The sequence below is a fragment of the Phyllobates terribilis genome, unplaced genomic scaffold (genome assembly GCF_046119375.1).
Source record: "Phyllobates terribilis strain yellow unplaced genomic scaffold, ASM4611937v1 Scaffold_11__3_contigs__length_659146591, whole genome shotgun sequence".
Taxonomy (NCBI): domain Eukaryota; kingdom Metazoa; phylum Chordata; class Amphibia; order Anura; family Dendrobatidae; genus Phyllobates; species Phyllobates terribilis.
In genome coordinates, this window is record NW_027362771.1 from 365,413,057 (window position 1) to 365,438,087 (window position 25,031).

Sequence of the window (25,031 nt, forward strand, 5' to 3'; positions counted from 1 at the left end):
AGGTGTTAATGATGGCTTATGTTTAGATTTTCTGTATGTAAATTCCATTTCCTTTAGGGGGTGTCTTACAGTTCGGTCACAGACATTGACTCCGGTTTCCTCCCATTCGTTCCTCATTTGTTTTGTTGTGCATTTCCTATTTTGGAGACATATTGCTTTAAGTTTCCGGTCTTGACGCTTTGATGTCTTCCTTGGTCTACCAGTATGTTTGCCTTTAACAACCTTCCCGTGTTGTTTGTATTTGGTCCAGATTTTATACACAGCCGACTGCGAACAACCAACATCTTTTGCAACATTGCGTGATGATGTACCTTCTTTTAAGAGTTTGATAATCCTCTCCTTTGTTTCAATTGACATCTCTCATGTTGGAGCCATGATTTATGTCAGTCCTGCAACATCCGTGGCGGCGTGCTGGCATGGCTTACCACCTCCCACCATGCAAGACCGCCATCTTACCTGTCAGACCAGACTGCACACTTTGCTCCAGTACCTGCTGTGTGCATGTCTCTTGTCTGATTGCTTAGGGCGGCGGCGCAGTTGCTGCCTGTTTCTTATAGTTACTGTGTGTAAAGTCCTAATGCGTCCACAGCCTATTGCTGTGAGTCACTGGATACTTAAACCCCCTCCACCCAGTAGTAGGTGCCTGAGCAACACTTTCTTTCAGTGTGTTCTGTGCAACTGAGGTGCCAGGTCCTGTCCTTTATATTGTCCATTTCCACCACCCCTGGGGGCTGTATACCCAGGCCTGTTACCTGTATCTGTGACTTCTAGTCTGTTTCTGCCACCCTGGGGGCTGAGTTCCCAGGCTCGTTCCTGTATCTTGTTCCTGGTTCAGTTCCTGTCTGAAAAGTGTCCTAGCCCGTTACTTGTTTGTCTCTATGTCCATATCTTCCCTTTTCCTGCAGTGTCTGAACATGCACCTAACTCCAACTCGTTGTCTCTGTACTTCTGTTTGTGAGTTTAGTGTCCACTCGCTACTTCATTCTAAGTACCTTGTGTGTATTTGCTCTGCTCGGGTTTTGCTCTGCTCTGCTTGTCTACTGCACCTGCAGGTTTTGCTCTGCTCTGCTTGTCTACCGCACCTGCGTGCTTTGCTCTGCTCGGCTTGTCTACCGCACCTGCGGGTTTTGCTCTGCTCTGCTAGTCTACCGCACCGGCGGGTTTTGCTCTGCTCTGCTTGTCTACCGCACCTGCGGGTTTTGCTCTGCTCTGCTTGTCTACCGCACCCGTGGGTTTTGCTCGGCTCTGCTTGTCTACCGCACCTGCGGGTTTTGCTCTGCTCTGCTTGTCCACCGCACCTGCGGGTTTTGCTCTGCTCTTCTTGTCTACCGCACCTGCGGGTTTTGCTCTGCTCTGCTTGTCTACCGCACCTGCGGCTCTGTTCCTGTATCTCAGTCTGTACTGGTCCCTATCCTGCCTGCGTTCCTACCTGCCAGTACTCACCTGTCTGCATACCAGCCATGCTTGCCAGTACCCACCTGTCTGCATACCAGCTGTGCCTGCCAGTACCCACCTGTCTGTATGCCAGCCTAACTTGCCTGTTCCTGCATTCCCCGGTGTGGGTCAACAGCTGTGACCGGGGTCTGACCTGGAGTAGCACCTGGTCCCTCTGCTCGGTTCCTCCCTGGTTCAAGGAGTCGACTGAGCCACCGTGCGACCTTGGTCGGGCCGAGTTGATACTTAGTCACGCCCCTCCAGGCACTCCTCGGTTCATGGTCCAGTGGGATCACTAACCACGCTCGCGCCAGTCAGTCCGGGCATGTGCGTAACAAGTCCACTTGGTGCAACAGCTCTCCAAGGTGTGATCACTCCTTTTTGGATGCAGACTAACGAGCAGATCTAATTTGATTCAGGTGTTAGTTTTGGAAATTAAAATTTACAGGGTGATTCCATAATTTTTTCCTCAGAATTGAGTGATTCCATAATTTTTTCCCTCTGCTTGGTCTGAAAAAAGTTACCCTTACTGAATACCACATTTTTAATCTTGATTTCATTTAGTGTTTTTTAAAGCCCTAAAGTTGCCATTGGAGCGAACTTATGTGTGATACGTGTGAAGGAAAACCATAGTTGTAAATAACTGGCCTGTAAGTTACTATTTTTCATAGCGACCTCGTGTCAATAACTTCACTGACATAGTGTAACACAATTTAAGTAGAGGCCAGAAATGGCTGAATTTGAAGCGAACTTATACGTGATATGTAGTGTTGAGCCACCCCCGTAGTGTTCAGGTTCGGTTCGTCGAACACCGAGATGTTCGTGGAACTGTTCGTCGAACACCTTAGAACACTGTCGAACACCGTTAAAACCAATGTCAGACAAACAAAAACACATAGAAACACATAGAAAACACCTTCAAAGGTGTCCAAAAGCTGACAAACTGCTCAGAAGACACTCTCTTTAAAAAAGCCGGCCGGCAATTCAGCAGCGGCATACACCGGTACCCGACAATTTAGAACAGAAAGAATAGAGCATCACACATAGATTAGATAGATAGAAACATGTCAGTCACATATATAATAAGTACAGTGATAGTGTTGATTACTGTACTTGTCATTTAGTGTTAAAATAAAGGATTTATTAAAAAAAAAAATTGGCATGGGGTTCCCCGTAATTTTAGTCTCTAGCGGAGGTTAAGCAGACAGCTGGGGCAGATGTTTGAAGCCTGGGAAGGGGTTAATACCCACGGAGCTTCCCAGGCTACTAATATCAGCCCCCAGCAGAATACCTAGCCTTTACTAGCTATTAAAATGGGGGACCCCCCCCAAAAAATGACATGGGGTCCCCCCTATTTTAATAGCTAGCAAAGGCTAGGCAGAAATGGCGCTTCCATAGGATGTGCCAATTCTGGCACTTAGCCTCGCTCTTCCCACTGCCCTGTAGCGGTGGCAGTGGGGTAATAGGGTTGGGGTTGATGTCAGCTTATAATGCCAGCTGACATCAAGCCCAGGTTAGTAATGGAGAGGCCTCTATAAGACACGACCATTACTAACTTCATAGTGAAAGTTAAAAAAAAACACAAACACCCAGAATAAAGTCCTTTAATTGAAATAAGCACATAATTTTTTAATGTTCTAAATTAAACTCTACTTACCGTCACACCCATTCCAGCTGAAGCCAATGTCTTCTGCAATAAAATTAAAATAATAAACCAACCTCATCCTTACCTTTCCTTGGTTCCCAGGACAGCTTCAGCTCTGCTACATCGAGATGTAGAACGCTGCCATCCAGCTTGCCATGCCGCAGACACTGAGAAGCTTCTCAGTGAAGCTCAACAGGTTCTAGTTTTGGACATCCGACCCGATGTCCGAAAAAAAAAAGTAGAAGCGTCTTCACGCGAAACAGCTGTTGTCTGCTTTTTTTTTCCCGCTCTCCCTGCTTGGAATAAAGATACTGCTTTTAAGGACTGGTGAGTGTGTGGTGCCCCTGAGGGTTCGACCGCCACAGGGATGCTGCACTTCTTTAATGGAGTGTGGTGTTCCTCCTCTGAGGTAAGGCCAGTGTGATAGTCGTGACCTAACCTTTTGCATCCAACACCACACTTCTCCACCAGAGGGAGCTAGTATGCACTAGGTGCTGCTCCCCTGGTTACAGGGAGACTGGGGAACACAAAGTGGTAGGAACCAGTTAGTGGGTGAGGGTGGAGGACTTACAAGTTAGTGACACTTTAGAATTCATATTTAATAAAAAGCCATCTTTGATCTTGGTCCAGAGTTCTTCTTCCTTTTGGTGCAACCTGGCTAGTCGGCCTTGGTCGTGCTGTGCTGTCAAAAATACTGTGTGTAATGTGACTTCCCTCCGGGAGCGCAGATCCTGTGTGGGCCTGCACCGGAATGGGACACAGCCCTCGTACCCTGGTCTTGGGACGAGACGTAGGTTGTAGACACGGAATGTCTCAACCCGGCCAAGGACCAAGATGAAGAAGGCCGGGAGCCTAAGATCGGGGCTCCACAGCAAATGGATCCCAGGCAGGATGCAGACGGAGCGGTGTACGCCACCTGTCCTCGCCATGCTGATATAGTCAGAGGGACTCCGGCTGCAAGAGGGGTACCGGCCCCCGACACCCGACCTTGCTACTTTACGTCCTGGACGGGAAAGCCCGGTGAGGCCCTGAGGATCCCACCGGGTATTGGATGGAGAGGAATTGCCACCCGTACCCTTGTTCTGAGAGGAACTCAGAGGGAGACCCGGCCTATCTACGTACACATGAACAGGAAAGGATTCGGTCTGTAGTTCAGGAACACTCTGTTGTAGGGTCGCGACTGAATGCTGGACTCACTCAGAGGTTGTCGGACCCCCGTCCCTGGTGACCGCAGGACCCCGTGAGGAGCAGGGAGTCACCTTCCTTCTGCCATCTCTAAAGTGAGTAAAGCCTTGGAAGTTCACCCCTATGGCCTCTGGACTGTTTATTCTGCGCTACACCGCGAGATGCGGCGCCCGTTTACCTTTACTACTACCCCCATCCTCCTGTCCCGCTGCCCTGGGGCCTTGCTCCGCCTGTGGGGAGCAGTGAGAACTTAGGCCGCCATGACACCAGGCCTCAGCGGACTGTAGCGGCGCTGGTGGCCCTTCACCAGGCACCACAGGTGGCGTAGTCGTTAATCAGCCACTCAACCCGGACAAGCCCACACCATCTCTTTCTAATGTGACGGCCCTGAGCACGAGTCGGGCCCGGGCCACGGCTGCATCCCACCTCTCCATCACAGGACCCGACACCGAGTCCCCCAACACCCAGGGTAAAACACGAGCTTTACGAGTAGAGGCGTCACAACCGCAACTCATTTTTCTTTCTTATGGTTATTTTGGACTGTTTAAACTTTATGAGCTTTTGCACCTGAAATGTTACCAAGTCCTATTTAGGTGTCTGCATTGTACATGTTCAGCTTTGCACTGACTATTGCAGCTGCTTGCAGGTGGTGCAGGTTTTTCACTTTCCTTGCTGTAAGATTTATCGACTTTATTATCCTAGCACACCTGTTTTTGCTCCTTGAGATTGGTTCAGCAGCTTTCCACTGATAATGGACACTCCTAACATAGATATGCAGGAGTTGCAGGCAAACCGGTCTTAATGCAGGTCGAGAAAATGCGGAGGAATTTTTTTCTGCTTGTAATTCTCAAAACGAAATTCAGGCCCTGGGTCTTAAAACACTTGAATGGAAGGTGTCTTCCCTGTGTGAAAGAGAAATAAGGCTGTTTTGGACCATTCACTCTCTGAAATCGTACAATGACTGTGGTCGGGTACCAAGAGGTCTAAGAGTGTTTAAAGAAATATCTTAATTTCGAGAGGACCCTGACTTCCAGAAGGAATGGGAAGCCATTCATTTGAAATGCTCCATGGACTTGATGCATATAGTTCTTAAACGGAGCGAAAATAAAAATGAGTTGGAAGCTGCCGAAACAGAAATTCGTTCCAGGCTCTCAACAACACAGGTGTCTTCTTTTTTAAGTCGACTGAATAAGAAATTGTTGCCGATCCAAGCGGATATTAAGTCCAGAAAGAAAGACAAATTTATCCGAGACAAAGTCGACTTTGAAACAGGCAATGTGTTTTCATGGAACAAAAATAAAAATTCGGGTCATAAACAGTCCCGTTCCAATAACAGACACGCTGCCAATAAGAGGAATCGGTTTTATAACAACAAAAGAACACCACAAGAGTTCTGGACCACGGATTCAGACTCTAGTATCAACAATGAATCTAATGATCTTTCTGAATCTGAAATTGCGGCTTCTCCAACTGCTTTGTGCTCCCTCCCTTTAGAAGAAAGATCAGGAGAGGTGGAAAGAAAAAGAAAAAGATATCCAAACCGCAAGAGAAAGAAAGTTTCCTGGAAGAACTAGTTCCCACTGACTGTGTCCTTAATCTTACAGATCATGGCCTATCTCAGTTGCATCTGTCTGTGCTGTCCAAGGGACTAAATTTTTGTTTACTTGAAGCTTTTGATCCAGTGGATTTCAGAGTCAATTTGTTCAAAGCCGTCAGAAAGAGACATCTGCACAAATTTTTTTCCAACAAAAAAAGTGATACCCGTGTTTATGCACCTCTTGAGTGTGAGACTCCTTGCAGTTCTGACATCCTTGGCTTTTATGTCAATGATCCTACAGACCACCATATTATGGATGATGAGCTTGTTTTGGCTAATTTGAATACCATTCCACCAGCTGATTTTGATGCTGATTATGAGGTTTTGTCTGACTTACCTGCCGGTAATGAGAATGCAGCCTTCACTGGTGGCATCTTGTCTTCTTTTCTACCTCCCATTAGTCCTGGTAATATTATTGACACCTTTCAGGATCGCGTTATTCGGGAGTTGAATCATTGATTTATGTACCCCCGCTTTCTAATTTGTCACAAAATGAGAAATCGGCTTTGAATGAAATTAAATCTTGGAAGGATGTTGTTGTACGTAAACCAGATAAAGGTGGTAAAATAGTATTACTTAATAGAGATTTCTATGTGGCAGAGTCATTGTCGCAATTGGCAGATTCCAATACTTATACACCTTTACCTAGTGACCCCACATTTAAAAATAAAAATTTATTGAGATCTTTATTAAGAAAATACATAGAGAAAGGCGTTCTATCTAAATCTACTGCTGAAAAGCTTCTGCCAGAGTTCCCATTGAGACCTTATTGGTATACTATACCAAAAATTCATAAGTGTACCAAAATGCCCCCAGGCCGCCCTATTGTCTCGGGGGTGGGCTCCCTTTTGGAGCCTCTCTCGAGATCTATAGATTGGCTTTTAAAACTGTTTCTGCAAAAAATACCTTCATTCATAAAGGACACTGATAGTTTTCTGGTTGCTCTAAAGGAGGTAAACTGGCAACCTGATTTTTCTCTATGTTCTATAGATGTTACCAGTTTATACACTCGCATCCCCAAAGCACTAGGGTTGGAGGCAGTAAAAAAAATCCTGATGCAGTCTAATAAAAGTGAGGAATTTTCCTCCTTTATTTTAGAAAGCCTTGATTTTGTGCTCTCAAATAACTGTTTTCAGTTCCAGAACCAATGGTACCACCAGAATATTGGGAATGCGATGGGCACACCCGCAGCGTGTGTCTATGCAATTTTTTTTTTATCTTTTTTTGAAACGCAATTTATCATTTCCTGCAAAAATCCGTTTGTTAAGTATATTATATCTTTTTTAAGATATATTGATGATATTTTCATCGTTTGGTCGGGTACCGCAGAAGATTTTACGGCTTTTGTTCAGTCTTTGAACACCACAAATACAGCTAATATGAATCTTACTGTGAATTTTGGAGGACTTTTTCTTGATTTTCTGGACGTTTCCATTTCAATTGAAAATAATACCATTCACACAGAATTATTTAAAAAACCTTCAGCTGGTAACACTTTGTTATATTATAATAGTGCTCATCCAGTGCATATGACTAGCCCAGGGGATGGGGATGACTCGGTACCCGGGCCTTTGCCTGGCCTTGGGTATGTCGCGGTGGTCGGCTCCCGGGGACCGTACCCTGGGGTCACTCTTTAAAAGGGTGATAGTTTGTTAATTTTATGAAAGTTCGTGACGCCACCTGTGGTTTCTGGTGAGAATCACCAGCGCTGCTGCAGTCCACTGAGGCCGGTGATAAGGCAGCTCGATGGTATAGCTCCCCACAGGTGGAGCTAGGCCTCAGGGCAGCATACGGAGAGGGGGATGCAGGACAGACTAGACCCAGCCGGGTCAGAGCAAGAACGGGGATGGACACGATAGTCACTTCAGTACCTTTTACTGATGAAAATTCAGGCACATCCCGGAGCACTGTAGAGTGAAGGGTGCATATCCGGATCCTCCCCAAGGAGCGGGTGTAGGGCCTCCTGTTTCTTGCCTCTTGCGTAGTAAGTTTCTGACCTGCCTGGAGCTAGCCCTAACTTTGTCTCTGTCCAGCGCTGGCTGACCTTGTGGTAGGGCCTTTCCTTGGAGTACACGCTCCCTGCTTGCGGGGCCTATGTGTCTCCTGGCTCTGTTACGTATCAGCGCTTTAGCGATCCTGGGACTTGTAGTTCTCCAGGGATTCCGGTTATGCCTTACTGGGTCATAGAGATCCCGGTAAGCTTCGGACCCGGTGTCCGGTGTATACTTTGGGGTGAGCTAGTTAAGCTCCTCTGCCCCCTATGTACTAACTCTCCACTCGCCTTCGGCCTACTCGGGCTTCACCGATCTTATGGCGCCGGCACACCTAAAGCTCACTATTCTGAGCTACAACTGAGTCTAGACTGGCCTTACCTCTGCAGACAGACTTCTGCAGGAACTGAACTGAGAACTCTGTCCCTCTCTGACTGTGAGCAGGAACTCTGTTCTGGCTATACTGAACTGCCTGGCTCCACCTTCCCTATTTACCTACCTAACGGGCTCCCTCTGCTGGTCTGAGGTGGAAGGTGGAGATGTGTGAATGTTTATGGGGGCCTCTTGTGGAGGAATCCATCAATGCACTCTTCTAGGATCTGTGATACCAAGCGCAGCTGGGCATCACACATACTAAATCTGGGGTTCCATACAGCCAATTTCTCCGTCTGCGCGAATTGAATACTTCTGACCAAACCTTTCTTGATCAGGCTTCAGAGTTGAATAACAACTTTCTTGCTCGTGGTTATCCTAGACATGAACTAAATACCGCACTTGAGAAAGCAGAAAAATTTACACGAGATAGTCTTTTATTAAAACGCAATAAGTCACCCTCCCATCATGCACAAACGGCTACTAAAAGGTTTGATTTTCATTTCAAACATAGTCCCATTAATGACACGATTAAAAAAGCCATTTTGAACAACTGGCATCTTTTGGAGTCTGATCCAGATTTATTATCAGTGGCCAAAAACAAACCTATAGTATCCTACATGCGTAGTCAGAATATAGGAGACTTAGTCAGTAAACACAGACTTCCAGTGGAATCTAAAAATTGGTTGCAGAAAAACATTTCCTCTGGGAATTTTAGATGCGGTTCTTGTTCTTTTTGTAATCTGCACCTCACGACTAATCCCTTGCGTATTGGTCCGATTACACATTTTGTTAAGGATTTCATTACCTGTAGGTCCAAAGAATATTGTTTATGTAATTTTTTGTCCTTGTAATTTTTTTTTACATAGGGAAGACTATACGTTCTTTATTTATTAGGATCAGGGAGCATTTACATTCCCTAGAAACCCAAAAGGGCTCCAAAAGATTTATTAAGCATGTTACTGAATTTCATAATGCTAACCCTAAATCATTGAGATTTGCTGGCTTAGAACAGCTTCATTTTCCCAGTAGAGGCGGCAATCTGAATAAGCTGATGCTTCAAATCGAAACTAAATGGATCATTCGCTTGAATGCTAATGGTCCATTGGGCTTAAATGATCGTCTGGATTTTTCTATGTTTTTATGATTCTGTTCTGATTTGTGTTTTTTTATTTTTGTGATCATGTGTTTTTATTAAATTTGCATATAAAGGATGTGATGTCATGTTTTGTGTGTAACACAGACCTGTAGAAGCGTCTTCACGCGAAACAGCTGTTGTCTGCTTTTTTCTTCCCCGCTCTCCCTGCTTGCCGGACTTTTTATCCTCATGGAATAAAGATACTGCTTTTAAAGACTGGTGAGTGCAGCTCATTTTCCTTTCTTATGGTTAAGTCCTATATACTGCCCTGGGGCTTAGCTCTGCCCGTGGAGACCTGCACTATCTCTATCTCTGCTGCGTCACTAACAGCCCCAGTGGATCTGCACCGCCGCGGCGGCCCCCTATAGCCGCATACCACGGGTGGCATCACAAACTTTATTCCCCTTTTCTTTATTCCCAAATTGACTTTCCCAATTCAGTTTATTATATTGACCGCCCTGGGCCACGGACCGGGTCACTACCACTGTGACTATCCCAATACAGGACCGACCCGGCTACCGAGTACCCCACGGCCCAGGGGGCGCGTCATACTTGGCGTCACGAACAGGATGAACCAACCTGTTAACCAGGTCTTGTGTGTCACAAAGACTGTGTACAACTGTATAAACCGCAGCCATTACTGTAGCATATGTGGAGTTAATGATATGTGGGGTGTCCCATCATGGGCAGAGCCTCAAAAATGGTGCCAAAATAGGCCCCTCCCACTTGCATAGACTGTAAAAGAGTTGTCTGTCACTCAGGCTGAAAGGTGCCAGCCTTCCCCTTTGCATCAGACTGAGGGGGGAGATTGTCGCCTCCCCCTGCAGAGGGCTGTGTAATCCCATCCATCCAGCCGCTGCAGCCCTGTGCTATGTGATCCCAGCTGCTGCAGCTCTGTGAATACAACACAAGTGTGAGAAGCTGTGCAGCAAGAGTGCGGATGTACAGTGACCAGCAGAGCAGTCTCATTGACCGGCTGTGCAAGGAGTGACGACATAAGCATCCGGAGTGGTGAGTCCTACCCCGGCAAGGGTGAACTAAGGGGGAAGAAAGATGCCCAACTTAGGTGAAGCTTCAACAGCAGGGGCTGCCGCAGCCCCCATAATGCCACTGTCTATGCCATATATCCCAGGAGCAGCCTGGTTACCACAATACTCAGGGGAGTCGCATACCCTTAGCGATTTCAACGAGAGACTGCGTAGCCTGTTTGACGTTTATCCCTTGGCCGAAGGGCAGAAGGTCAGCATTCTAATTGGTCAGTTAACTGGTGTCGCTGACCCTGGCCACCCACATGCAGCTTCTGCGCTGGCTGCAGCTAAGTACCCTGGAGACAGGGTCACTTACACCCATCACCATGGAGAACGTGGGTGGTACACAATACATGTGTGTAGAGAGGAGGAGAGTGCACCCCTGCTATTGGAGGCTGATGACCAGGCTGGGCCATCCAGTGGTGGACAGGTGTTTCCCCGGAGGGAGCACCATTACTGAACTAAACAGAGTTGAAAAATCTGAAACTGTATATAGTTACCTGGAAGGGTATCAGTACAATTCATGTGTGAAAAGTTTTTGTTCATTTGGTGTGGACCCAGTTAAAAAAAGGACATTGTGGTTAAGGACAATGATTAACCTGCAAACTTTAATTGTAAAAAGTTAGCACTTCTTAAGGTGCTTCTTTTTTTTTTTATAGACCACTGAACAAAATCCCGTTTGGCATGACCGAAGACGTGGTCCAATGAGTGGATCAGATATGCCCTGCAGCCACGCCCAGGGCCTACGTTGGGGGTTTGTTGTGGACGGGTCCCCCCACTTTGCACTTACACCAGTGAGATGGACACCCTGATAAGGATCTCACTACGGCCTACTGAACTTGTTTGATAAAATGTTATTTAAAATGATCTTATATTGAATTATATACTAAGTAGTTATGTGTAACGTTTAAGAGAAAGTGCCTCCCATAAAGGGAAGAAAAAGTTTTACTGTCTTCTATGTGGATGCATCCGAAAAGTTTTTACATGTCTTACAAACCTTTTTATTCTGTTCCAGCCCGCGGACGTGCTGTGTTTAACAAGGGGGGTATGTGGCGCCCCTGCGGGTCCAGTTGCCACAGAGGTGTGGTACCCCACTCCCAGGTAAGGAAGGAACACTACCCGGGACCGACACACCTGCATCCAGCTCTACACCACTCCAGACCAGCAGATGGGGCAAGATGCACTTGGTCACGGCTGAGTCCTGTCCCTGGCTGAAGGGGGGGGGGAACCAAAGGAGAGGGAACCATGTAATGGGTGTGGATGGAGGAAGCAGCAAAGAGGAGCACCCTAGAAGAGGGTATAAGAAGAAGGGGAACCTTCTAGAAGGAGTTCAGTACAGTCAGGGCTGTAAGCCCAGGAGGGAGGTCCTGCTAGTGACAATTCCAGACAGGAGGGGGCCCACAGTAAGGGGCCCAGAAGAAGGAAGAAGAGACAGAGGGGGTCTCAGGGGCACGGGAGCGCGGACTCTCTCCGTGGGGACCCGCATCCACCCGACCGCCGTCGAGTAGAGGGACCAGGCCGCAGAAGGGGACCGGCCACAGACTAGTGGAGAACAACCAGGCTCAGCTAGCCAACCGGAGGCCGCAGCATTTTCAAGGTGTTGCAGTTGAAATCCACAATTACAACCCCCAAAAAGGTGGCCACATAGGGTCCAGGGGACTGATAGCAAGTCGCCCGACAAGGCCCGAGGCCACTCGGCTTGGGACACTGATTGTGAGGTGCAGGGCAGGAGGGCGAGAGCCAGAGCAGGGAGACGGCCAGAGAGGCACAGAAGAAGGGGATCCTGACTAAGTGTACCTGAACTGCCTGGGAGTTGGCTGCATCCCTTCCTTGGAGAACACAGGATGACGTGGGGGGTTATAACCGGCTGCAGCGGTAACCTGGAACTGCCTAAGAACTGTGAGTAAAGCCTGAAGACTGCACCCCAGTGTCCTTGATTTATTGCTGCATCACCGGGCCTGCACTACAATGTCCCTGCCAACAACATCTACCTCATCAAGTCCTATGTACTGCCCTGGGGCTTAGCTCTGCCCGTGGAGACCTGCACTATCTCTGCTGTGTCACCAACAGCCCCAGTGGATCTGCACCGCAGCGGCGGCCCCCTATAGCCGCATACCACGGGTGGCGTCACAAACTTTATTCCCCTTTTCTTTATTCCCAAATTGACTTTCCCAATTCACTTTATTATATTGACCGCCCTGGGCCACGGACCGGGTCACTGCCACCATGACTACCCCAATACAGGACCGGCCCGGCTACCGAATACCCCACGGCCCAGGGGGCGCGTCACTGGCATGCAGAGTGAGGCCTGCAGCGCTGAGGGCGAGATATCGGCAGCACCAAAACAGACAAAAAGAGGCGGAGGGGTGACCAGATGGAGGAGGCGGGAAACTGTTCCACAAAGCACAGACACTTGGGAATTTCTCCGTCATAGAGTTAGGTGTTCCCCAGTCTGGGACTTTTTAAAGAGAGTTCTGAGAGTAACAAAATAGCCATTTGCAACCTGTGCCATGCCAAGATCAGCAGGGGCTTGACCACTAAGAACCTAACAACCACCAGCATGATCAGGCACATAATCTAAGCACCCGACTTGGTGGGCCGAATGCCTGGGTCCATGATTGGTGCCAGTGGGTGACATCACTGCTTTTTTCCCTGTGCTAGGTGCATGCCAATCCCCAGTCCATGACATTGGTGCAGATGCCTTCCACCTTGCACCTGTCCTTGCACATTCTGAGGCACCTTCATCAGTCACTTCCAAATCCTTGTCCCAGCACAGGGTTCAGCTGTCCCTACCCCAGGCCTTGGAATGAAAAAAAAAGTTCCCAGCCACCCACCCAAACGCTAAATGGGCACATTTTCAGGCTACTTGCCATGGAAATGTTGCCATTTAGGCTGGTAGACACGGAGGATTTCCACTGACTCATGGCGGCAGCCGTGAGTAGGTACTCGGTCCCCAGCCACCACTTTTTCTCCTGCTGTGGCATCTCTGCCTTGTACCAGCATGTGTCCAGAAACATCACCCATGCCCTTACCAACGCACTTACTAGTATTGTCTACTTAATGACTTACAAGTGAACAAGCGCTTAAGGCCAGGAATGCTACATTTCCCTGATGGCACACTGAGTGAACATTGTGGAGGCTGGTGCCGAGTCACACCCTGGCATGTGCTCCCGATGCCGAGAATTGCTGGCCCTATTTCTATCGGAGTTTTCTCCACGTCCTACATCAGTTCCAGCACCCCCTTTGGCTCCTCCTCATCCTCAATCTCTGATGTACTATTTAAGAGGACATCGTCCACATCAGCTGGAAGCTCTGCAGCAGTACCTCAGGAAAGCGTCAACAGACTCTGCTGAAGCTAATTTGTCTAGGAGACAAACCGCACACCGTGGCAGAGTTACTTAAAGGAATAACAGACCAGGCAGATCTGTGTTTTTTGCCGCTGACATAACCAGAAAAAAAAACCTTTCTAAAATTATTCTTTATTATATATTGTATTAAAAGTTTATACAAAGTCACAACACACAAATACATTAAACTGTTAGGCAGCTAAAATACTAGGGGACTCAAAAATATTGAAAGGTCCCTAGTAGGAGACTTATTCTTGCCCATGCCTGCCAGCTGAGGTTGGAACCCTAATGTGGGTCAAAATGGCGCCCCCGATCCACGTTGGCTGACCCTATAGGTCCTTGAAAGTCCCTATATCCTCAATTAGTTATGAGCAGAGGGATATGTATATGTGTAACTCGTGGTGTCTCCTCACCCAATCTCACCCAGACACTTGTTGAATTGGTGTCAGGTAACAAGGTCAGAAAGGTGATTTAGAAAAAGGAAAAAAAAATATCTGAGGCCTAAGTCCAACCCTATAGTTGCCCCTACCTGTCAGCGGAGGTTGGCACCCCTGCTCCTCGTCGACTAGTCCTATAATTCCTTATAAGGCCCTTAATAGAAAGGAAAGGGAACCAGTCAGACAGGACAGAAAAAAGGGGGTGAATGTTATTAATGGCCCCACATTATCATTGACAGCTCAGATATCAACAAAGACAAGAAAATACAAGATACACAAGTCGCACTACATTGGAGGTATCTAAATATTCGGGACTCCTTTCTGTCCTCCATTTACAAATAAATACATAATGATTATTGCAGCTCAAAAAGGACAAAGGGTATCAAATTTCCCCTCTAATATATGTGCATGCAATGACACTTCAATAAGTGTATAATATAGAAAAGGTGACACTTATCTTAGTTAGCAGAAACACCAAAACCCAATGCGTTTTCCCCCTTCCTCATTGTAGAGGTTCATCAGGGGTGGCAGAGAAAGTCACCTAGTTGCTCCAATGTGCACCCAAGTGCACAGCAAGTGACACAGTGGAACGCTGCGTGCACTCCGCCTGTGGCACGTGGATCATACATAGAAGGGAGGAAGTGACCTCACTTCCTACCGGAGCATCGTGAATGTTAGAACGCAAAACCCTGTCTTGCTGTTTGCGTCAGCAGAAATTACCTATGTACCTTGCCCGGAAGTGACGCGATCCTCTGCGTACTGGAGCACAGATCGAGTTCCACATCAGTCTTCCTGGCTTGACACTGTGGGCGTTACATGTCTCCCCATCCAGAGGTGATGTAGTCCATAGTGTACAGGAAGCATTAAAGTGTAGATACAGGGGTATATAACACACCTTTAACATATAAAATGAAGGATCCTATAGGATCATTATTAGCAATCCTATCTTTCTTATTGTCAATCTATGTTTTTCCATAATAATCATTGGGACAGAAACTAGATAGTTTCTTTAGGGTTTCAAGCCATCCTATTTTTATATTTTATATTGGCTAGATTTTTATATGCTCAGAGTAATATACAAGTAAAAAATGACCAAAGGGTTGGTGATTAAATGAAACTAATAAAACTTAGATGTTTGTTTAATCTCTTAGGAGACACTGTGTCAAGCCAATAAGTCCATCTGGCCTCCTGCTGTAGGATTTTTCTATCCCAGTCGCCCAAACGCACAGAGCGGGGAACAACCTCTAGTACCGCAAACGAGATAGACCTAAGATCACCGTTGTGTATTTGCGTGACATGGCGAGCCAGAGGCGTGTCCCTGAAGTTTCTGATGTTGCCCAAATGCTCGCTTATTTGGATCCTTAATTGTCTCTTTGTTTTCCTTACATAGTTGATGACATGAGCATGTGTACAAATAGATGACCCCAGTAGTTCTACAACTAGCAAAGCTACTCATGTTGTAGGTCCTCCCTGTGGAAGCGCTTGTAAACGTTTTTGATGTTCCAATAATGCCCCCAAAAAATCAGATGGTATCGGCCCCTTAAAAAACGGTAACAACAAGATAATTATAGAGGACAAAGAAAAGGCTGAGATTTTAAACAGGCACTTTTCATCCATGTTCACCAACAAAACGTCCATTTCAGGGATCTTTCAAAAGGGCAAAAATCAAAGTTCACCAAATAATAAATATAGATTAACTCAAAAAGAAGTACGCCTGCGTCTGAGAAAATTAAACATTGATAAATCCCCAGTCCAGATGGTATTCATCCACGGATACTGAGGGAATTAAGCTCAGTAATTGACAAACCGCTGTATCTCATATTCTTAGACTATCTGGTAACAGGGGTAGTGCCATAGGATTGGAGGATAGCCGATGTGGTACCGATATTTAAGAAAGATAAAAAGGTGGATACAGGTAACTACCGTCCGATAAGTCTGACATCAGTAGTGTGCAAAGTTTTTGAGGGCATCGTAAGAGATGACCTGCAGAGTTATATCGCAGATCATAATATAATAAATGATAATCAGAATAGATTCATGAAAAACAGGTTGTGTCTAAGCAACATCTTGGGGTTCCATGAGGAGGTAAGTGCAAATCTGGATGTTGGTAATGTGGGTGATGTGATTTATCTGGACTTTGCAAAGGCATTTGATACTGTACCACATATCAGCCTTATACTGAAGCTACAGAAGCAAGGACTTGGGGGATCTATATGCAGATGGGTAAGGAATTGGCTAAATGATAAGAAACAAAGAGTCGTCATAAATGGTACGTTCTCTAAATGGGATATAGTCAGCAGTGGGGTGCCGCAGGGATCTGAGCTAGGACCGATTCTTTTTAACCTCTTTATTAATGACCTTGGGGATGGGATTGAGAGTAAAGTGTCGGTTTTTGCTGATGACACCAAACTATGTAGGATATTAAAATCTGATCTTGACATTACAATATTCGAGAACGGTCTGGGTAAGATGACTGTATGGGCAAACACTTGGCAGATGAGGTTTAATGTAGATAAATGTAGAGTAATGCACCTAGGACGGAGTAATCCTGTTGCTGCATACAGATTAAATAGGAGTATACTTGGGACTACAGAACAGGAGAAAGACTTGGATATTCTGGTTACAAGTAAGCTGAGCAGCAGTACTCAATGTCAAGCAGCAGCCGCAAAACAAACAAGATTTTAGGATGTATAAGAACAGAAATAAAATCTGGCAATCCCAATGTACTGTTACCCCTTTATAAATCACTGGTGAGGTCAAATCGGGAATATGGGATCCAGTTTTGGACTCCACATTTTCAAAAGGATATTCAAACGTTAGTCAGTTCAAAGGCGGGCAACCAGATTATTACTAGGGATGGAAGGCCTCTCATATGATGAGAGGTTGAAAAAGTTGAGTCTGTTTAGCTTAGAAAAACGACGCCTCAGAGATCTCATTTACATGTATAAATATATTAGTATACACAAATCGGCCTTATACATACTCAAAAAGAGAGGAACATTACTGACAAACTGGACAGTGCCAGAATCAGCATAAGTATACCAACTCCAGGAACATGGTCAAAAAGGAGGAACGAGGGAGCTTAAATGGTAGAAAACAATGAACAATTTTATTACATCAAATAATTTAACACCATATAATAAATAGTGTAAGCTCCCTCGTTCCTCCTTTATGACCATGTATAAATATATGTGTGGTCAGTAGAAAGGACTAGCACATGACTCATTCCTTCCAAAGACTATACTAAGGACCAGGGGGCACTCATTACAGGTGGAAGAATGGCATACACTATAACAGCTTTCAAAAAATGGCTGGACAATTTCCTTGATACACATAACATTGTGGGTTACAGTTAAATTAGACAAAATATTACACCTATAAGGCTATGTGCTCACGATGCTGAAATGCTCTGGATTTTTCCTGAGCATTTCTGCATCTCCCTGGCAGAAAAAAATGCCAGGGACATGCGGATGAGAAGCGTTCTTCACATGCATTTCCGCATGCGGGTTGACCAGCACTTTCCAAGCGATTTTAGCATCACTTGGAAAGTGCTTGACAACTTGGTCACACTATATAAATCCATGCAAAAGGCATGGATTTATATAGTGTGACCTGAGAGAATGTATAAAAATAAAAAATAAATCTATACTTACCCTCCGATGGCCCCCGCAGTCTTGCTTCACTCGGTGCTCACTGCCGGCAGCTCGCAGTACACTGCACTGAAGGACCTGACGACGTCAGCATCGCGTGACCCGTCACATGACTATGACGTCAGCGCAGGTCCTTCAGTCCATCGTGATCTGCCGGCATGGGAGGAGGAGCGCAGCGGGGGCCGTCAGAAGGCAAGTATCATATATATTTTTTATTTCATTCTTTTTTTCACAGTTTCTATGGTACCCGGGTCCGGTGGAGAGTCTCCTCTCCTCTAGACCGCACATTGGAACGTGTGGATTGCGCATCTACATATACAGTGATGCGTAATCCATGCGTTCTAATGCAAGTCAATGGTGGCGAAAACGCAGCACTTCCGCAAAATAATTGGTAGTGCTGCGCTTTTTTCCGCAATGATAATATGCAGCGGAAATTTCCGCAGCATTTGCACAGCACATGCGGATTATCATTGGGGAACATGGCAGGCCTTCTACCATGCATTTTTTAAGCGTTTCTGCAGCGTTTTTGCCGCTGCGGAAACGCTTAAAAAATGCATCGTGGGCACACAGCCTAATAGTACATTTAATACGATAATAGTAATTACATAACTAGTATCATATTTAGGTTTGATCCAAGGTACTAGGACTGATCGCCTTTTCTCAGGGTCAAGAAGGAAATTTTCCCTGTGATGCAAATTGGCTGAATGTGTCCTGGGGTTTTGGCCTTCTTCTGGATCAACAGCTTTAGGCCTAGTAATTTTAGTAATACCATTATTAGAATCACAAGAGTAATACAAAATATAAACCTAATTAAAACATTATAAACAGGTTAATTTTTAATTGTAATAATACAGTAATAATAAAAATGGTAATAATACATTTGAGAGGCCTAGTCCCAGTAAGTTAGTATGTTAGTGTAGGGAGTACAATTGGGAGAGAAAGGTTGAACTGGATGGACATAGGTCTTTATTCAACCTACGTTACTATATTATATATTGACAGAAGCTGCAGAAACCGCATCTAAATGTGCCAACCACACCTCTGTCAAGTCACGTCCCCATCGACCTCAAGGCGTCCTAGTGGCTGTGAACAAGGTGATCCTTGAGTGATTTTCCTCGCCTAAACGTGACTGATGGTGTAGATGGAATACAGTTGCTAATATCCGGATTGGCTTTCAAGATCCCCTAATGGCGTCTTAGAATATTTATCACCTGGTCCACATGGTCATCATACATCCCTATGATCAGGGTAAGTGATTCAGTACTTTGTTTGGGTTTAGGTATCAGTAGAGTTGTCCTATCTTCTTTGCGTGCTTGATGAAAAACTGTGTCTATGACCATCTGCGGGTTTCCTTTTCTCTAAATCTCCTTTTGAGCTGTTTTTTGCTGTTGGTTTCCTGTATATTGATGTACCAAGGGAGCTATCCTCGCCCTTTGTCACAAAGACATCCAAGAAGGGAAGTTTATCCTTCTTGATCTCGAATGTGATGGAGAGGCTAATGTCATTAGAATTAAGATGTGACACGAAGGATTCGAATGATGTCTTTGCAACTGCCCAAATCACAAAGACATTGTCGATGTATCTGCCCCAATAGATGATTTGGGGACCTCAGACTGTCTCTTCATCCCTGAACACTACTGTGTCCTCCCACCAGCCCAGAAATAGATTGGCATATGTGGGGGCGCCGGGGCTCCTCATTGCCATGCCCCTGAGCTGGTGGTAATATTTGCCATGAAATTTCAGTAGTTCAAGGATGAATCTATTATGTGGTTTTAAATGCAGACCTCTGGTGTTGAGGTAGTATTCCACAGCTTTTTTCCACGACCTATGTGGTATGCTGCTGTACAGCACCTTGTAGACAAGTATAGCTTACTTGTGTACAACCATACCCTCTAATTTGTTTATTAGGTCCATAGTATCCCATAAATGTGAGGGCGAAGCTGTAACATAGGGAAGCAGTATCTGGTCCAAACAAACAGTGGAATTCTGACAAAGGGCATCAATCCAGGACACTATTGGGCGCCCTTTGATGGGGTTTATTCTTTTCATTACCTAAAAAAAGAGACGGTCTGGGGTCCCCAAGAAATCATCTATTGGGGCAGATACATCGACTATGTCTTTGAGATTTGGACAGGTAGAGAGACATCGTTCGAATCCTTTGTATCACATCTTAATTCTAATGACATTGGCCTCTCCTTCACATTCGAGATCGGGAGGGATAAACTTCCCTTCTTGGATGTCTTGTGACAAAGGGCAAGTATGGTTCCCTTGGTACATCAATATACAGGAAACCAACAGCAACAAATATCTTGTTGCATTGGGAGAGCCACCACCCGACTAATTTGAAACGAGGCATCCAGAAGGATCAGTTCTGTAGATTACGCAGAAATAGTTCAAGTTTGAGGGACATCTGTGGTGAGAGTAGAGATCTCAAAATGAGATTTAGAGAAAGGGGATACCCGCAGACGGTCATAGACACAGCTTATCATCAAGCACACAAAGAGAATAGGACAACTTTACTAATACCTAAACCCAAACAAAATACTGAATCAATTACCCGAATCATAGGGACGTATGATGACCATGTGGACCAGGTGATGAATATTCTCAGACGTCATTAGGGGATCTTGAAAGCCAATCCGGATATTAGCAACTGTATTCCAACTACACCATCAGTCACGTTTAGGCAAGGAAAATCACTCAAAGATCAGCTTGTTCACAGTCGCTATGTCGCCCTGAGGCCAACGGGGACGTGGCTTGACAGAGGCTAGGTTGGCACCTATAGATGCTGTTCCTGCAGCTTCTGCAGATATATTGGAACAGCGAAAACCTTTACAAGCGCTTTCACAGGGAGGACCTACAACATGAGGATGTTTGCTAATTGTAGAACTGCTAGGGTCGTCTATTTGTGCACATGCTCATGTCCCCTCAACTATGTAGGGAAAACAAAGAGACAATTAAGGATCTGAATAAGCGAGCATTTGGGCGACATCAGAAACTGCAGGGACACGCATCTGGCTCGCCATGTCACGCAAATACACGATGGTGATGCTAGGTCTATCTCGTTTATGGTACTAGAGGTTGTCCCCCCCCCTCTATGCATTTGGGCGACTGGGATGGAAAACAATCCTACAGCGGGAGGCCAGATGGACTTACTGTCTTGAAACAGTATCTCCTAAGCCAGGGTTGGGCAATTAATTTTCCCGAGGGGAGGGCCAAACAAATAGGCTGAAATTAATTCTGCTCAATATTAATATTAACATATTAATTTAAAATATTATATTATTAATGATTATATTCATATTAATTGTCACTTAATATTGAGTAGAATTAAGTATGCTGACATCCCGCTATATACAGTTTGAGCGCCACACAGCCTCCCCTATGTTCAGCAAAAGAGCCTCCCCCAATGTCCAGCATGAGTCTCCCCCAATGTCCAGCATGAGAGCCTCCCCCAATGTCCAGCATGAAAGTCTCCCCCAATGTCCAGCATGAGAGCCTCCCCCAATGTCCAGCATGAGAGCCTCCCCTTATGTCCAGCCAAACATTCCAAACACATAAAGACCACCACATACTCACCTCGTTCCTATTAGCCCGGCGCTCTTCCTCTGCTCCTGTCTGCGACGCACTGAAATTACGTCATCGCGTCACCTGTTTCTCATGCTGATTGGTGCAAGAGGGGGGGCGGTCCCACCTCCACCATTGCATTCACTGCGGACAGAGATTCACCGCGGTTGGAGACATTGAAGTGTCATTGCATGCACATATATTAGAGGGGACATTTGATCCCTTTTGTCCTTTTGGAGCTGCAATAATCATTATGTATTTATTTGTAAATGGAGGACAGAAAGGAGTCCCGAATATTTAGATACCTCAATGTAGCATGACTTGTGTATCTTGTATTCTCATGTCTTTGTTGATATCTGAGCTGTCAATGATAAATGTGGGACCATTAATAACACTGCCCCCAACCTTTTTCTGTCCTGTCTGGTTCCCTTTTCCTTTCTGTTAAGGGCCTTATAGGGAATTATAGGACTAGCCGACGAGGAGCCGGGGCGCCAATAAAAATTAGGGTGCCAACCTCTGCTGACAGATAAGGGCAAATATAAGGTTGGATTTAGGCCTCAGATAGTTTTCTTTCCTTTTTCTAAATCACCTGTCTGACCTTGTTACCTGACACCAATTCAACAAGTGTTTGGGTGAGATTGTGTGAGGTGACACCACGAGATACTTGTATACATATCGCTTTGCTCATATCTAATTGAGGATATAGGGACTTTCAGGGACCTATAGGGTCAGCCTACGTGGAGCGGGGGCGCCATTTCGACCACACGTTAGGGTGCCAACCTCAGCTAGCAGGCAGGGGCAAGAATAGGTTTCCTGCTAGGGACCTTTCAGTGTTTTTGAGTCCTCTGGTATTTTAGTTACCTAACAGTTTCATGCCTGTGTGTGCTGTGTCTTTGTATAAATTTTTAATATAATATATAATAAAGAATAATTTTAGAGAGGTGTTTTTTTTTTGGTTTCAGGCACTGACTAAGGACCCCTTAATTTATCTGTTTTGGTTTTCTGTTTTTGCCGCTGAACCTCCAACCAGGCATGGTCATGTGTGATAATGTGGGTAACTTGGTGGCGGCTGTGAAGCTTGGCAAGCTCATACACATACCATGCTTGACACATGTGCTCAACTTGGTAGTTCAGCATTTTCTGAAAACCTGCCCAGATGTGCTAAAGCTTCTGCTCAAGATATGCCGCATCAGCGCCCATTCACACAAGTCAGCTACAGCTGCTGCTGCTCTGGCAGTGCTGCAGCAGTGCACTCAAGTGCCAGCTCACTGACTGGTGTGCGACATGGCAACACACTGGAACTCCACACTGCACATGCTGGGTAGGCTTTGTGAGCATCAGAGGCCAGTTGTGGATATCAGCTCCAACACGCCTGTCGGTATTCTGGTCAGCCTCCGCACATAATAACTTAAGAGTGGGCATGGATGTCTGACATTTGTGTAGTTCTCCAAGACTTTGAGGACTCCACAAAGATGATGAGCGACGATGACGCCCATCATCTGTGCAATGATCCCGCTTCTGTGACTATTTAAACAGTGGCTGGTGACAAACATGAAGCTTTGCAAGCGGACCAGGTGGAAATGGAGAAAGACATGAGACCGAGAGATAATACCCAGCCTCATCTCATCTGCTGAGCACGGATTGGCTAACAATGAGGAGGTGGAGGCTGAGGAGGAGGAACAGGAGCTGGCGTAAAAGACGGTAGTACCCACACAAGCTTCATCCCATCTCTCCGACGTGGATGGCCTGAGGATGTGAATGAAGAGGCAGACAGGGAGATGGAGAGTCGTCATCATAGTGGAGACTGGGAATTGTTGGTTGTTGGGAGCTTGGCACTTATGGCCGACTTTATGTACTGCTGCCTTTCCCTAGACCCTAGCGTTACATTCATCTTGTCAAAAAAAAGAGTACTGGTTGTTCACCAAGCTAGACACAAGCTAAGAGAAGAACTTTGCATCTCTTCTTCCTGAGAGGTTTTCTAAAATTGTGCTATACCAGAAGGCCATTGTGGAAAATTTGTTGAAAAAATTCCCATCAGACAATGCTAGGAGCAGGGAGCAAGCTTCATTGCACAACCATTGAGGAGAAGTGAGAAAGACACCCACCAAGTACAGCAGAGGCAGGGGTACACTGTCAAAGGGCTGGGCCAATTTCATGACACCCTCCCAGCGTTCTTGCCCTTTTTGACAAGGAGGGAAAAGTTTTAAAAGATGGTCAAGCAATACCTGGCTGACCAAAACAAAGTACTCCCTAATTGCTCTGCGACATTCAGCTATTTGGTCTCAAAGCTGGATACTTGGCATGAGCTGTCCCTCTATGTCTTTGGAGGTGCTGTGCTGCCTTGCCGCTAGCCTCTTGTCTGAGCGGATTTTTAATGCTGCCGGGGGGGGGAAGTCATAACAGACAGGCGCTTTCGCATGTCAACAGAAAGTTCTGACAGGCTCACTCTGATAACAATGAACAAAGCATGGCTTAGACCCGACTTTTACACACTACCAGATTATAGCAGCACATGAAGTGTTTTAATGTTTTATATGAATAAGGCCCGCCAGTTGTTGTCTTCTAGGGTCTATGGAGGACCCTACTTATATTTTTTTCCTTGCTTTGCACTTTGTGCAAAGCCTTTATGAGTATAGGAGTACCACAACTACACTTTGTTCACAAAATTTCAATAAGGCTCTACAGTTGGTGCCTTCAATGGTGTATGGATGACCCTGCATGTAATTTTTGGCAGCATTTGCACTTAGTGCATAGCCTTTATGAGTTTAGGAGTACCACTATATGACAATTTGAACAGAATATGTATGAGGCCCTCCTTTATGTCTAATACAGGGTGTATCAAAGTCTCTCTAAGTGCCTAATTTCTTGCTTCCTTTAGAAATTACACTGAAATTTTCTATTTTTTTTAATAATTCCATTTTGGAACCTTAAATAATATTTTTTTAATCCTTTTTAAATTTAGCCTTATATACAAGTCATTATACAAGAAAAAGTGTTTCTTAACATTTTTTCCTGTAAACTGCAATTTCCCATCGATTTGGAATGTTTAATTGTCAGTCCTTAAAGTGGAGTAAGGTTATGTGCCCATGATGCAGATTTGAAGCAGAAATTTCCTGAGCATTTCTGCATCTCCTTGGCAGAAAAAAAGCATGCGGATTTTACATGCGTTTTTTCAGCGTTTTCAAGCGTTTTTACATGCGTTTATGCTTGCGCTTTTTTCAAGCACTTTTCCAAGCGATTTTGAGCATCACTTGGAAAAGGGCTTGACAAGTTGGTCACACAATATAAATCCATGCAACTGGCATGGATTTATATTGTGCGACCAACTTATGAGGAGATTTCTGCTTCAAATGGTGCATCTAGTGTAAATAAAAAGAATTAAAAAGTAAAAAGAAAAAAAAAACCTTATTCTCACCTCTCTGGCGGCCCCCGGTCTCCTCCCGGTGGCGATCCTCTCTCCTCGGCGGCCCGCGGTGTACTGGCAGGACATGCGGTAACGTCATTTAGTCAGCTGATGGTCACACGAAATCGTGCCCAAATTGGTTGTGCTTTGGATTTTTCCGCAATGATAATTTGGGAAACATGGCAGACATCTTAACAAGCGATTTTAATGAGTTAAATCTGCATCGTGGGCACACAG